General features: G+C 40.3%; 1 long non-coding RNA gene across 2 annotated transcripts; it reads right to left on the bottom strand.

Moving 5' to 3' along the window:
- Positions 1-2,201: 2,201 nt before the first annotated feature.
- Positions 2,202-10,187, bottom strand: LOC143178850 (uncharacterized). 2 transcript variants are annotated; one of them, XR_013001859.1, is made up of 3 exons: positions 10,163-10,187; positions 3,753-4,001; positions 2,202-3,088 (listed from the first exon to the last, which is right to left on the bottom strand). It is a non-coding gene; the product is annotated as an uncharacterized LOC143178850 (long non-coding RNA). The 2 variants fall into 2 exon arrangements; XR_013001858.1 differs by lacking the exon at positions 10,163-10,187 and adding an exon at positions 6,607-6,682.
- Positions 10,188-14,510: the final 4,323 nt, after the last annotated feature.

The following is a 14,510-nucleotide window of genomic DNA, read 5'->3' as shown; positions in this document are numbered from 1 at the left end:
TTCAATAATTACGAGCAGGATATTAATTCTGGATATTTGATTACATGTTTTTAATTGATTAACTTAAATATGCATGTAACATAAAAAGGTAGTGAAGTAATATAATTTTCCATTGCATCATTCGTTGGTCTAGACTTGTACGATATTTTTAATTCTTAAATTGATCGACGGATATTAAATCACATTACTTTTATTTTTCCGGCGGAAGATGTTTATGTTCTCCATCTCTCTCCCTTGCAGAAGATCCTCATGGGACACGTACCGATGGTCGAATCAATAATCTGACGAGGTACTTTTCCATCCATGAAAAACAAGCCAGTCATGGGTTCGAGAAGGCGCACACACGTTTTCATCGCTAACTTTTCAACTTCTGATTCATTTTTAAACTTTGCTTTGAATGAGAAACGCGAGTTACATGCAATTCAGAAACTAATTTTAAATGCGTATTGCAATTCGGTATTCTTTCCTGTGTAAAAGGGACAGTCGTAAAATAGCTGCAATCAAAGTATATCCTTTTTTATTAGTGCAACCGTGAAGTTTAAATGTGGGGAGTAACATTTTATTGCAGTCGCTGCAGTAGGAATTTTTATGATGGCGAGTTTCGTTGGAAATGTAATAGAATAGGAGAAAGAAATGTAACAGGGCAGACAAAGGTACATCCTCATTTAGAAGTTTTCAAATATTCAAATATTTCTGACTGCAGAGTTTCAAATTATTACTTTAACAAATATTAAAATTTCAAAATGTTTGAATTATAAAATCATCAAATATTTAAAATATTTAACCTTTCAAATTTGAAAATCTTGAAATTTAAACATAAAATATGACAAGTCTAACAAACTGGCGAAGATTCATTAAAAAAGTGTGCGTTACACTTGGGGAACTCCTCTCATTAGAATTTAACTCCCTCGCAAGAACAGTCAGAAGCACGGAAATTTGACCTTCTGGTTTTTAATATATGAACATTTTAATACATTTGTTTTACCGCAAAAATAGGAAAAATAAAAGTATAAATTAAAATCGTCCACCATCTTGAACACATAGCGAACCTTAAATGTTCAACGATTAAATATAAATATTTTACCCCAAGGGGTATACAAGCATTCTTAACACCATTCTTAACATTTCGAATATTTTATTTGCAGTATTCAAAATAGCACAATAACTCATCAATCTAACGACTTTCACTGTTTAATGACATAATTCATACCCCCGTGCACCAAGATGCAATTTACCGTGGCATTCAGCGACGGGCGAAGGTAAAACTGCATCTTAGAGGCAACCACGAATTCGAAGCAACACTATACTATACATCAGCTCCATCCGCGAATTCTCCGTTCGTGGAGGTTCCTCGGGGACGATCCGTCTCTCTCCCTCTCTCTGTCCCCCCGTCTCGTAATAATCACTGAGGAGCTCCAGTTTCGTCGGGCAAGTGGGGAGGGCGCATGCCCATCACAACTCTTCCACGATGTTCCCGTAATTGGAACTTCGGGCGAGAGATCTCTTCTTGACGGACGAACTGATCCAGGTGGATTTCGCAGGAACGGATGACGCAATTTCCAACTGAATCACATTCAAGAGAAAGACTCCGCGGCAATGGGAGAAAGGAGAGACGAACGTTCTATCGAGAGTAACGAGGCGTGTGCCCTGAGAAACGAAGAACGGAACCTTAATTTCGGAGCAGTTATGAAACTCTAATGACCCGACTCACGTCTACATTGTCGGACGCGGCTCCTGACGGAGGGATTCTATGAAAGGGGCAACGTCGAGGCGCTGGCTGACTCCGTTGACGAAATGGCAGCGATAAGTTTCTTGGGTCTCACCGTGGAACACGATTCTTCGCGAATGACGCGCCCCATATTCACCGATGGCAGCAGCTGAGAGTGCAGCGATCGAGTAGATCTTAGCCTGCGTTTCCACGTCTCTAATGTGACGTGGAAGGCGCTTGGGGAATCGATTTTCGAAGGTAACGCGCTTCGAGGAGTCGTTCTGGTGATATGAATAGGCGAAGGTGGTGCTGGGAGAATAGAGAATCGGCGAGGAATACTTTTGTCGATTTGGAATCGTGTAGGGTGATTTTGCATTGATGCAATAGGGTTTGGGATTCTAGTTTTGAGGATGGGAGGAAGAGGTCAGCGAGAATATAAGTACTAGGTAGATTTTATTAGGGTATAATTATTTTAAGATATCGATTACGTGTATCTAGTGTTACAATCGTTATTTTTAACTAACTAGTGTACACCAGCTCGAAGAAAGTGGCTTCGTGAATTCTTCAAATTTCATGAGGCTTTAAGAAAGCATAAAATCAAGCTTTTTGAAGCTTCTCACCAGAAAACCCCATTAAATCATTCACTTCATTTCCCATATAACTAATTTTAACTAGTCCCTGCGCAACATCTCTCTCAAGTTTGCAACAAATATTTCAAATACCTCGAGCTAATATTCAGCAATATCCCCCGTCGGCGTTAAACGTCATCCAGCGCTGCAGAATTGAGCAACGAGGATGGACCATTAAATTAAGGGATGCTGACAGCAGAAGAGGTCGTTCCAGATGAAATTAATTTTCATAATTTTTATTCGAATCTGTCATCTGGTTGCATGATAAACGAGCTTGCTGCCCGAGTTTTCCAGGCAACGAATTTATCCAATGGAAGCGTTCGCAGCAAATTGCGAAGGGTGTACCATCGCGCTTCCTTCCGCTTTAGAATCCCGAGTTCTTTCCTTTCTGGGAGTTTGATCAAAGTTTCAGGAGGACTCGTTGCCCTGCCTTGTGTACCGCGGAATCAACATTCGTGAGCACTCAGCTTTTTTCACCTATTTTTTCAAACACATCCAATCGATGTGCGTGCTATTTTTAACGTCGCTTGGGCAACTGGATGAGAAATAGTCCTTGCCAAGGATACAGGTCAACTTTCTGGTGGGGTAGTTGAGCACGTGAGTCGTGAACGCTTGTTTCCTGAGTAGGGATTGTAGTATCGCTGCTTTGAAACTGTGTAGTCGATACCTGAGGGTGTTGTCGTAACTTTCGTCAAAAAGCTTCGACAAGGTTTCTGGAGAAGCATATCCAATCACTCGCAGATTTATCAACCTGTATTGAGAACGTTAAATGGGAAAATTGTTTCTATTAGGAAGAAACTGCAAGTGCACATTGCATTTTAGGAAGGAATATGGAAAGGTAATCCTCATTGGGCTACTCCACTTTTTGACTAATATAACTTCACTCCTACAATTTCTCAAAACACTCTGTATAACATTAAACACACTTTAGGTAACACTTGACGAAGTACTTCTAATAAATAATTGAAATTACGGTCTTTATTAGGCTACTCTGTTTTCCTTCGTAATAATCCTTTATTTTCAAAGCTCTAGAGTAGCTCTAAATTTGTTGAATTATTTAGTACTCAGTATAATTATAAGTATAAAGATTAATGAGATAATCATCTCAAGTAAATTAAATTCATTAAAGTGAAGTTCGTTCTCCTGAAAATGGGGTGGATAAAAAGCTATTCCATGTTACAGCATCACGAAGGATCTTGTAATGGAATCTGAGCAAATAGTCCTTCGACAAGAGTATAGATGAAATTTATTACATCTTACATTATCTTATAGCAAAGCAAACTATTACATTTTTTAATTCGTCAAATTCTCAGAACGTTCCAACAAAGAGCAACAAATAATGTTCACGGAAAAGCTTGCAAGCTCACACGTACGTAATCGACACGTGTATCGTGCGCGTGTATTAAGGTACGTACCTTGACCCTTATATCACAGTGACAAAGTCGCTAGAGGGTATCCTTTGTCCAGAGACAGCCCAGACAATTTCTCGAGCTTTTTCGCTTTTTCCTGGCCGATTATTAGGAAGCACATCTTTCTTGCCTTTCACGAACGTGTCCTTGATATTCTCGACCCATCGGACAAAGGCGTCGCGCAACATTTTAGGAAGGGTGGTTTCGTAGAACTTCACAGCTCGTTTGCTCTTTTCGTATTTTTACATCGATTTTCTGCAAGGTGTAATCAACGTGGTTAGCGCAAACCTGGACGAGAAACAGCTGCCCTTTTGAAACTGAGAAGGAAATTACATTTCGCGAAACCGTGCTACGAATTGATTCCAAGATAAACGTATTTTTCATTCTTTAGCAGAGAATAGGGAGTAAAGTCTTTCCTTAAATTGGAAGTTATGGAGGCATTGTTTTCCGAGAAAAATTGTATGATACAAAATAACAAATATTAAGGGCAGTGTCTGTGTTACAAATTCCCTCAAATTCTCGAACTCTTAGAGTCACGAATTCTCAGATCTTCAAATTTCATTTCTCGACTTTTATTTATAAGAAATATTTCAAAATTTCAAAAGTGATACAAACAGGCTTGAAATAAAAAACTTCTACACTTTCCAAGTTATAAAACTTCATTAAATATATCATCCCAGGAAACAATCCTCCCAATCACCTTTTCAAGTGTCCATAATACGCAACCAACACGACATAACCAATCTGACCCATCGTCCTCAAGGCTTCTTAATCGTTATGAACTAGTCTGAATTTTTTTCCGCTACTAAGCAAACAGAGTGAGCGTGAGTTGTGATGAGTATAAATGTAACTAGAATCATGTATGATTAATCGATTGGTAGATCACTGTCCGAATTGGAGACAAGCTTGGCGGTGGCTCGTTAATTACTACCAAGAGTTGATGGATCATCCAGCCGTGGATGGAGTCAGGTCGTCTCACTGTGGCAACGGTCGATTGTTTTCAAGGCTTCATCCGTGGCTCGAACAATCGATAAATTTTCCGTGGTTCCTGTTGCGGTGGCTTCTGCGAACCACGGAATCGGCAACAGGGTTATTCTGATAATTACTCGGACTAGTATCGCCCAGCAAGAGAATGCCGCCTTTCGCGTCAGCTGACGTGCTAATTGTAATTATGTTGCTAACAAGTTCGCCGATTGTACAAGACATTATTCATGGATCTAGTTAGCCAAGGTTCTGTCACAACAGTATTCGTTACATTGTCGCTGTTGTTCTTGTTGTTTGTTGTTGCTGTCATGTAAGCTGGTTCTATGGATATAGCAGCATGGACTGTGTTAGTGGTAGATGCCTAGACTGCTCGATTTATAACGTTCGCGGGAATGATGTATGGTTATGACGTTTTTCTTTTTCTCGTATTTTTTTTTATTTTCGTACAAGTTATTCATCGTCGAAGTTGGATGGGTCTCTAGCAAATTTTGTTACTACGTGCTTGACGTTCTGACGGGAGATTTTTTTACATTGTTTTCTCTTTGACTCTGCGATACTGTCAGTGTATAATGGACATCAATTTACTGATGTATGGAGAGGCTGGGAAAACGCAGCGTTGTGTTTTGAAAATTGGATGGTATTGCCGTACAGATCTTGAATAGTTAATGTTACTGTGTTATCTTGTATATGATACTATATTTTTTTTAAATTTTCACTTGCATTTTTTTATATTTCTCTGAATATTTTGTGTTCACGAAGAAACTTATCTCCTTTAATTGCGTTCCAAGTTCAATCGCAGCTGGCTCAAAAAATGGAAATGATTTCAAGTGACCCTCGTAACATTGACCCAAGAATGGGGTGAATGTGCTAAACGACACCTTCCGTGATGGTCTTCGGAGCCCCGTGATCACGCCGATAACAGTTTCTTCATGAATATTTCATGTAAATCGATCCATTTGGTATAATCATACCGTCGGCTTATCTGGACTCCTGTTTGTAATTACAAATCGTTGTGATCATTGACAACTTTAATCTTCACTGTGAAGATAATCTGTAAGCATTGACAGTTCAATCATAGAATCAAATTTCATTTGTCTATATTTCAGTTGCCCTATTTCCTTACATCATCTCCATATAAACAATTTTATTCATCTCTTTCCTCATGCCATGGTCTCGATTCATCCTTCGAGGATGTTGAGGTGCAATTAAGAATCGGCCTGTTTAACTTGTAAGACGCCCTAAACCCAACTACCCGTCTATTAGCGTACCCAGATCCGATTATAGACGTGACTTAACATACATAGCATTAGGTTCGTCGTTCTAGTGTTATAGGGTGTGGCGGAGTGAATATTTTCCCACGAGAACGTTCTCTTTGATCTCGAACATAAGGGATTCTATGCGATAAATGGTCTTGCATTTTTTATGCTTCCCCCAGGTCCTATGTACATAGCTAACCTGTACGACTCGGTTTGCCTTGGCAATAGTTAGGTGTGGAATGAAAATTGGTCCGAGAGGAGTTGATAGGGTCAAAATGGGCGTGTTCATGGCATTGAATGCAATATCACGAATTTTTTATCGAATACGATATTCTAACTTCTTCGACATCTACGTTGCGACTTCTGAACTTTAAACTAGCAACAATTAACGTATACTTGTTTCTACTTTTCAATAACTGTAGTAGTAAAGAATAACAATTTTTCTTCGTGTTTGTAATAACTGAACCCTACTCCATGTGCAATATTAATTTTTCAAAAAAATAATTGGAAATGCCAAATAAGGTAGTACAAACTTGATTAACCGACTCAAAGCTACCATTCTCGTTATCAAAGAACGTGAATAGACCACGAGCTGATTAATTAAGTTCCTTCTACGCTACCTTCTATTTCCTTCACGCAGTCTGCCTTTTGTTTTTGAGTTGCGTCTATTATTCGACCTTCTGTTGGTGTTTGTTGGTGAGCTTTTGAATCCAGCCTGCGAGCGCGACCAGTGTTCCCCTGCTAAGATTGGTGGCATTGGGTGTGCAATTCAGGATCAGTATCAGACGGCACAGAAATCCAATAACTCTACAATTTCCGCTTTCCACGCTAACGCTTACATAGATTCCCTGCAAATGCTCTTATATTGGCATTTGAATTCAGGGGTACAATAATACAATTTCTGTTAGATCGTTCGATTGATCTTAATTCATCCTTCCTATATCCACAATTTGCAGCTGTATAATAGGCAACTCATAATAGTCTTCAAGTTCTACTTACAAGAAACGTTATTCAACCATATGTGGATTTTAACAAAATTTATATAACTAAGAAGTATGCTTGTCCTGTATAGCAGAAGATTAATTGAAAAATACAAACTGTATAAAAGAAAGGTATTGAAGTGATGGTTTTACAGGATAAAAAAGACGAAAATTGAGGACGCAAAAAATTACAGTCACAGGTTTAATTATTGCTGTTTAAAAAACAGTAAAAGCTCAGTAATCCGTCTACTGTTCAATAAATCAGTAGTCGAGCGTACAGTCAGCCTGAAAAGTATTAAGCATTTGCTGCCAGAGGATTGTGTGAAGTTCATCTGCGGTATTTTTTCGACTATAGCTGTATCTATGTTACTATTCCAATTTTTATAATCTCATAAATTACGATTGATTTATCTTAGAAATAGAAACAAATAATTAAGTATCGATGAGTCACGATTGAGTTCTCCATGTCTGCAAAAACCTCTTCTGATTCATTAGAATCTCGCTCAGTTTCTTCATCCCGAAGCTCTACCCTCGTTTCCTGAACTCTGAGGAGCAGATCTAGAGCCAGCTTAAAATAACTCCACATGCCAGTGTTTGAGCAAGCATTAGAGGAACTTTGCACAGCAGATCGGCTGGTTTCACGGGATATAGAATACAGTTCGAGTTCCTGTTTCTCTCCGTCGAATCTTTTCCGCTGGCATATCCGCGCTCTCCCTATTCGCAGCCGTGTCACGCAGTGTCGGAAGAGAAGGCTGTTTACCGTCTTATCCTCCCGCTCATTTCGCATCCCACGTCACAGAGAATATCGGTTTTTTTTTTCCTACCTGTCTTTATTCTTATATACCCTCCTCAAATATGTATCCTTCGCAGCTACCCATTTTATTCCGTATTATTCATAGTTTACATGAATTCCATTGTTCGCCGTCTTGATCACGCGGACCTTTCTCTCCTCAAACTCCTCTATACCTTTCATCCTCCTACAATACGTCAAAGATAGAATACATCCGTCGCCTTCCCTCTCCCCAGTCATTCGATCGCTCCTGTTTCACCACCAAACCTCCTTCCTCCTCCGACGCATTGTTTTTTATCCTTCGACTCTTCCTCCTCTTTCCTTAATCCGCACCTATTTTCACCGCGTTGTATTTCCTCTGGCGGTCTCCTTCGAGCCAGCGTCCCTCGTCTTCTCTCCTCTGTCGCTCTGCAGTATCTTTCGATCTCCGTTCACCCGGCATTCTCTCCTTCCGATACACGCGCCTACTCCAACACACTCTCCCCACCCCTCCAAGCAACCCCCTCTTCTCCCGCAACATCTACCCGCGAATCTCTTCGTTCTCGCTTCGCGTTTTTTATCTCTCTCCAACCGTGCCTCCTCCTGGTCCCGTTTTCTAATCCTTTTCCCTGTCGCCCTCCCTTGCCCTCTCTGTCTCTCCTTCACCATCCCTTCACATCCCCAGCCCGTGTCCCCTGCTCCTCGAGCCTCTTCCCTTTCACTCGCGCCACTTTCTGCAGATGTCCTCCTCCAACCAGCGCCCTCTTTCATCCGCTCCGTCAGGCATCGCGTCGTCTCTGTCCTACGTGGCGGTCCGCGCCGCTTGGATCGGTCCTGCGCGATGGGGATGCTGCGAGATAATCGTTCCCCCTTCGGCCCGCGAGCAGCCGACCCCTTTCGGTCACCCCCGCGCCGAGGGAAGCAGCAGTAAGAGCCAGGCCGCCGCCATAACCGCTCCCCGGGCAAACGAAGGAGGAGAAACCGGCGTTACCATTATCTTTTTCTTTTTTCCTTTCTCTATTTCCGTCTGTCTCTTTCTCTCTCTCTCTCGCTTTCCCTCCCGCCCCGACGACTCTCTTCGCCGCGATACGCGACCACCGAGGAAAAGGCGATACGGTTCGAACCAGTGCACCCAGGATCGACGATCGGATACAATAGTGCAGCCAGCGACGTGGCGGTGACGGAACCGTGCTAGGCGAGGATTCACCGGTGGATCATGTGACGAGGACCCCCGAGCACGCTTCGTCCCCGTCCCCTAGCGACGTCGCCCGCAGCACCTCTTCGATTCGCGAGCGTGGACTGGTTGGCTGGTGGCGGTGCGCCTAACCTCGACTGCCGAGCGACTCCGCGAGTCTCGTGGATTGCGAGTGGTGCTCGTGACCTGGTGGGAATGCGGCTCAGGTGACCGGACACCTTGTGCCCCAGGTGTCCTCTGACAAGGACTCGTGCGCGAGGGAGCTGGTACAGCCAGGTCTTTGGGTTTCTTGGTATTGACTCGAGGGTGCTCGATGACCGGCTGGAAGGGTGATCCACGAATGATGCTGGGTTGAACTTCTGGTTGAGTGTGTTTAATGGGAAGGCGGTTGTACATGATCGAGCTCGTGATTTAGGAGGATCGAGAGATGAGCCTCGAGGACGTGACGGTGTATTCGGTGGAACGTGGATCCAATGAGACGAGGCCAAAATCCTCTAAGGGAGAATTAATTTTTACCCTCTGAACCCTCGTCAGCCGGGGACGTCGAGATTGGGTTTCTGGTAACGAAGCAGGGAATGTTTGACGAGGATTCAGGCTTCGAAGGGAGAAGAGGAATAATGAAAAGGTGCACACGTGTTGCTTGAACGCGAAGCAACCATTCATGCGAGTTTATATCGAGGGTTTTGCAAAAGTCAGAGAAGAGCGAGTATGATAGGATGTCAATACTCTGACGATCTTCATAGAAAACTCCAGTCACCCATTTCGTATCGCTAGGTAATCTGACCTTAACCTATAGCATCCAAAAGACGATCTTAAGGAGTGGGTATCAAAGAAGTGCGAAAGTTCCAAAAGGAATCCCCTGCAGCGTGACGTGACTAATTAAACGTGTGATCGTTCATCCCCAAAAAGCCAATTATAAGAAACTCACTCATACCCAGATATCTCATAAACGACCACATTTTGTATAACAACGATCTCCATCATTAGCGTCACGTATCTCGAACCCCATCGACCGAATGAAACGTGTCACGACACTGATACAATTACTACCACCGCGCTACCTATAATCACCAACATTAAGAGGGTCCCATTATCACATCGGAACACGATACCAAGAAACACAGATCTGTGTCGCATATTCTGCCAGATCTATCTACCTAATATTCACAAAAGATCAACACAAGGTCCTTTTCATAGTCCAAGGAAGTAAACAAGAGGGCGGTCGAACATACCATAATAAAAGTCACCGTGTCCTCCTTCGACCTCTTCGAGGGAAAAGTCGTCAGTTTCAGCGGCGATCCCAGCGAATCGAGGTGACAGCGCGATCGCGCGCTCGACAGGCGTTCGTCATTCGGTTTTCGGCGTGTGACGCTGCCGGGCACGGGCCCTCGATGAGTTTGATTCAAGGCTAACTCAACTTGTTGCGAGAGAACATCCACGTACGGGGTGGGGAGGTGTGACGAAGTGTGTCTTGGCGTCGCGGCGCTACGGTGTGAATGTGTGGCTGGTGTCGCCGTTGCTGCTGTCGCTGTTGTCGCTGACGCCGCGGCAACCGAGGGATACACTTTTTCGTGCGAGTGCCGCGAGGGGGGTGCCGTTGACCGTTCGAGTGCTGTCGATCCTCTCGACGATCGATCGTCAATCGACGCCGCGTTTTCTACGCTCGATTCCGCGATTCAACCTCCACGACCCCTGCAGATAAACAGAATCAACGTGCCTGGATGCCAGTGTGGGTACGTATGAGAGGATATGTTCATGGCAATGTGAGAGGGGCTGTTGGGGGATGGTTCAGAGTTCCCCTTTGATTTTGATCTGGTTTTGCGGGCTAATGGCGTGCGAGCTCTTGTTTCTGAGAGTCGGAGATCGAATGTTTGTGATTAGTGTGAGAGGTATGGAGGTTTCCTTTTTTATTTTGTTCTATTTACGTATCATTGAAGTATTTTGAATTTTTTTCTCTCGTTATGTGTAACCTTCTGCTACTCTTCTAGCGCTTTGGATTTCGAATTTCAAGGCAATGGAACGTGAGAAAAAAATTCATGCTTTCGTATAGGTGCTTTTGATAATTTGTGTTTTTGAATGTAAAAGTTGTTATAATTGGGAAATAGTTGGGAAAGGAAAGTAGGTTTTTTTGAGGTTTGAAAGCTGTATTATGTATAGTTTGTTAAAAACAGCAATATGAGCTCGCTAGCGTTGACATTATATGTTTTTAAAGGTATTATTTTTATTTAATGAATACGGAATGGTTCGCTATGGAAACTTGTGTGGCCATTTGCAAAAGATAATTAAAGTTGCAGGAGAATGTTTGGAACAACGCATAAAAGCAATGAATTAATCTCATTAAATAATTGATGTTATTAAAAGGGTATAATACCTATTCATACGGTCTACGTCATGGTAAGATAAACTTGTATAACATTGTTCGACAAAGGAAAAAAAAGGTTAAATATTTTTTTTGTTAGGGTATCCAGCATGCCTAAAAATAACAGTATGGATTATGTTTTCATTGCAATTTTGTAAATTTCTTTCTCTGAAATCATTGCTAACCATATTACATATCTTTTTATTTATACAACACAAATAGTTTTTTGAATTGCATGTAACTCTGTATTAACACCACAACTACCAACATTCATCAAGTAAATACACAATGTATATATTTTTTAAAACCAGGCTTACAGATAATGAAAATCGCTAAAAATTTCAAAGGGATATTATAATCAATTTTTATTTAAAATTTCTGATCAGTTAGTTTAACTATGTTAAAACTCTATAGCAAGTATTGTTTATAATGTAATTTACACTACTGCAACCTCGAGTCGTTTTCACTTATTTTTACAACACTCATACTCTTTTTTTTTCTGCTATAAATCATAAGGTCATTGGATACCTGATAGCTTGTTACAAGCATCGAACTGTCGTCAAAGTGGTTGAATATAACGACGTTGCAGGGCGTTGCATCGATGTCTCGCTACCAGATGATATTAACCCTTTTTGAGGGTAGCGGTGCGATGAACGCACCGTTCGTTCCAACGTTCCGCCGTAAACACGCCAATTAACTTTTAAAGTAAAATACGCTTCTGTATGCTTCACTTGTTTCGTTTCATTCAGTTCGTTTATTAACGCGCTAACACCCTTTGGAGCGAGATAAAAAACTACCTAAGGATACATTGAGTATATTATATTGAAACAAATAATTATACAGAACGCAAAAGTAGCTTTAGTTTGAAAGATCGATTCTAACGAAAGCAGTAAGAAAATTCCATTTTTTAACAGTGTAAAATATACTTTTTTATTCCTCAGAACGTTCATAAATGATAATTGTCAAGATGAAATATTCTGCTAAATTTTCCAAGCTGCATTTTAAATAAATTTCCAATTTTCAGCGTTATCAAGAAAAGTTTAAAAATACGAATATATCATTGGCGTCATTTTATCAGTCAATATTACAATGAAACATTTATAAAATATAACAAATATCAATTCACTGGTTATATTATCCTTTACATTCGTACGAAACAATATTACAAACGTTATGAATTGTCGAAGATGATATTAGTATACGCTGTGGATGATGAGATATTTATTAAAGCACATTGTTCTCGTCGCAGGGAATTGTTCAGAATCTTGTTAAATTGGATATTGCGTAAATACATATACATACATATATTACAGATACGAATAACACAATCCAAATCACTTTATTCTCAGTATGCCGTAACACCTACATCCATTTCAAAGTAAATAAATACGGGTGCGTATTATATTAAATATAATCACTTTGGATTTCAATATTTTACTGTTTCCGTTGCTTTCATTTTTATGACTAGCACACAATACAGAATATGTGCAATAATGAGGAGTTGTAAAATATTGCGACAAAGGTCTTCTCAAATTGCAAATCTTTTTTTAGCTATTGGTGGTTTGCTAACATTTTACCCTGACATTAAAATGTCACTTACAATCTTTAAACTTTAATTGACATTTTCAGAACATTCATATTCTACTATCGGTTTGTACACCCACGTTAAGTAGACAATTTTTTTTCACTTTTTTGAATGATAGATTGTTCTAAAGTCTTTGGTCTAATTGATCTAGGGTGAAAGACGAAGTATACTGCTAAATTAACTATATAGGGTGTTTCAAAGTATTTGGACATAACTTCTGAGGTGAATTAGGGTAAGCTGCAACTTCTGTGTTAGGCGCTTGCTGTTCTTATCATGACGGACTGAAATGATTTATGGAGTGCTGTAAAGGTGTTTAGAACTTGTTAGCCAAGTTATTCAAGAATTCAGAATTAAGTACCTGTAGTTTTCAATATTTTTATATTCTGAGATTGTACCTGAATATTTGTAAATATCCTCTACAGTATTCAAAAAAAAATTAAAAAATAGAAAAGAATAAAGTAGATGAAAATTTAGATCACAAACTCTTTCAACAAAAAATAAAGAGACAATTTGCAAGAAGAATTCTAAAGTATCGTAAATAATGTATTCAATTTTCTACAACGAAAATTCCTTGAATTTTCTGTAGTTGACGCTAAGGTAATCGTAAAGAAATATTTGAATAAGAACGAATGGTCGTATAAAGTGGAATTGAGTGTCTTATTAATTTCACATAGGGAATCGGTGATCTAAGTGGATGTGGTAATTCGATCGATGGCTAACGGAAGTTCGCGTACGGAGACTCGTCCTCAGTCGCGGTCACATTTCACCTGTGAAGAATCACCAGATTACCCTTTCTAGATCGCTTATCACGAGATTGCCAACTGTTGGATGGTGAACGTCGGTGGAACATGGTAAACGGGCCAATCAAAATTGATCACATCTTGTTAAAAATTCATGTAGTGGGAGTTCAATGGAAAATTAGATGATCTGAAACCCATAAATTGTTCCCTTTTCTACTTTTTGGTCGTTTGATTGAATTTACGAACTGAATGAGACTCGGAAATCTCCTTTCAGTTTGAATTACAATGCTAACATAATCAGGAAAATGTACTTTCAGATGGTGGGGATTTAGAGTGCTATTTTCTTATCTTGTGATAGTGAAATGATTATGGATATTGACTTGAGAATTATTGTTTTTATCTATATAATCTAGAAATAATTTGTGTAATTTTGAACACTGACGAATGCCTTCTTTATTTTTCATCAAACTTCTTTTAAACACTTCATGTTAGGATACAATGTATGAAAGACTTATAAACCTAAAAAAAGAATTTCAAGAATCCATTGATAATAATGAAGAAATCTAATGAAGAACCTCATATAATTTTTCTCTGACATTTTATTTTCTGTCACTCGCTCGTAACTACGTGCATTTCGCTCTTTTCATCAAGTAACTAACCCAATCAAACGTAATCCAACTAGGCTCGATTTCTCTGATAAAAATGTTATCTCCCTTAGGTTGCACACTATGCAACAGACTCGAATCCACCCGTCAGACGTCCTCCATAATTTCTCCGTCAATACGGTTGCATAAGTCTGTCGATTTCCCAGTTCGTCTCGCGCAAAATTTGCTTACGCTCACTCGTATCCAACACCATAGCTTCGATTTATGTACAGAAGGGACCACGGCCTACGC

Source organism: Calliopsis andreniformis, chromosome 5 (assembly GCF_051401765.1).
Source record: "Calliopsis andreniformis isolate RMS-2024a chromosome 5, iyCalAndr_principal, whole genome shotgun sequence".
In the NCBI taxonomy this organism is placed as follows: Eukaryota; Metazoa; Arthropoda; class Insecta; order Hymenoptera; family Andrenidae; genus Calliopsis; species Calliopsis andreniformis.
This window is presented reverse-complemented; position numbering and strand designations above follow the sequence as displayed.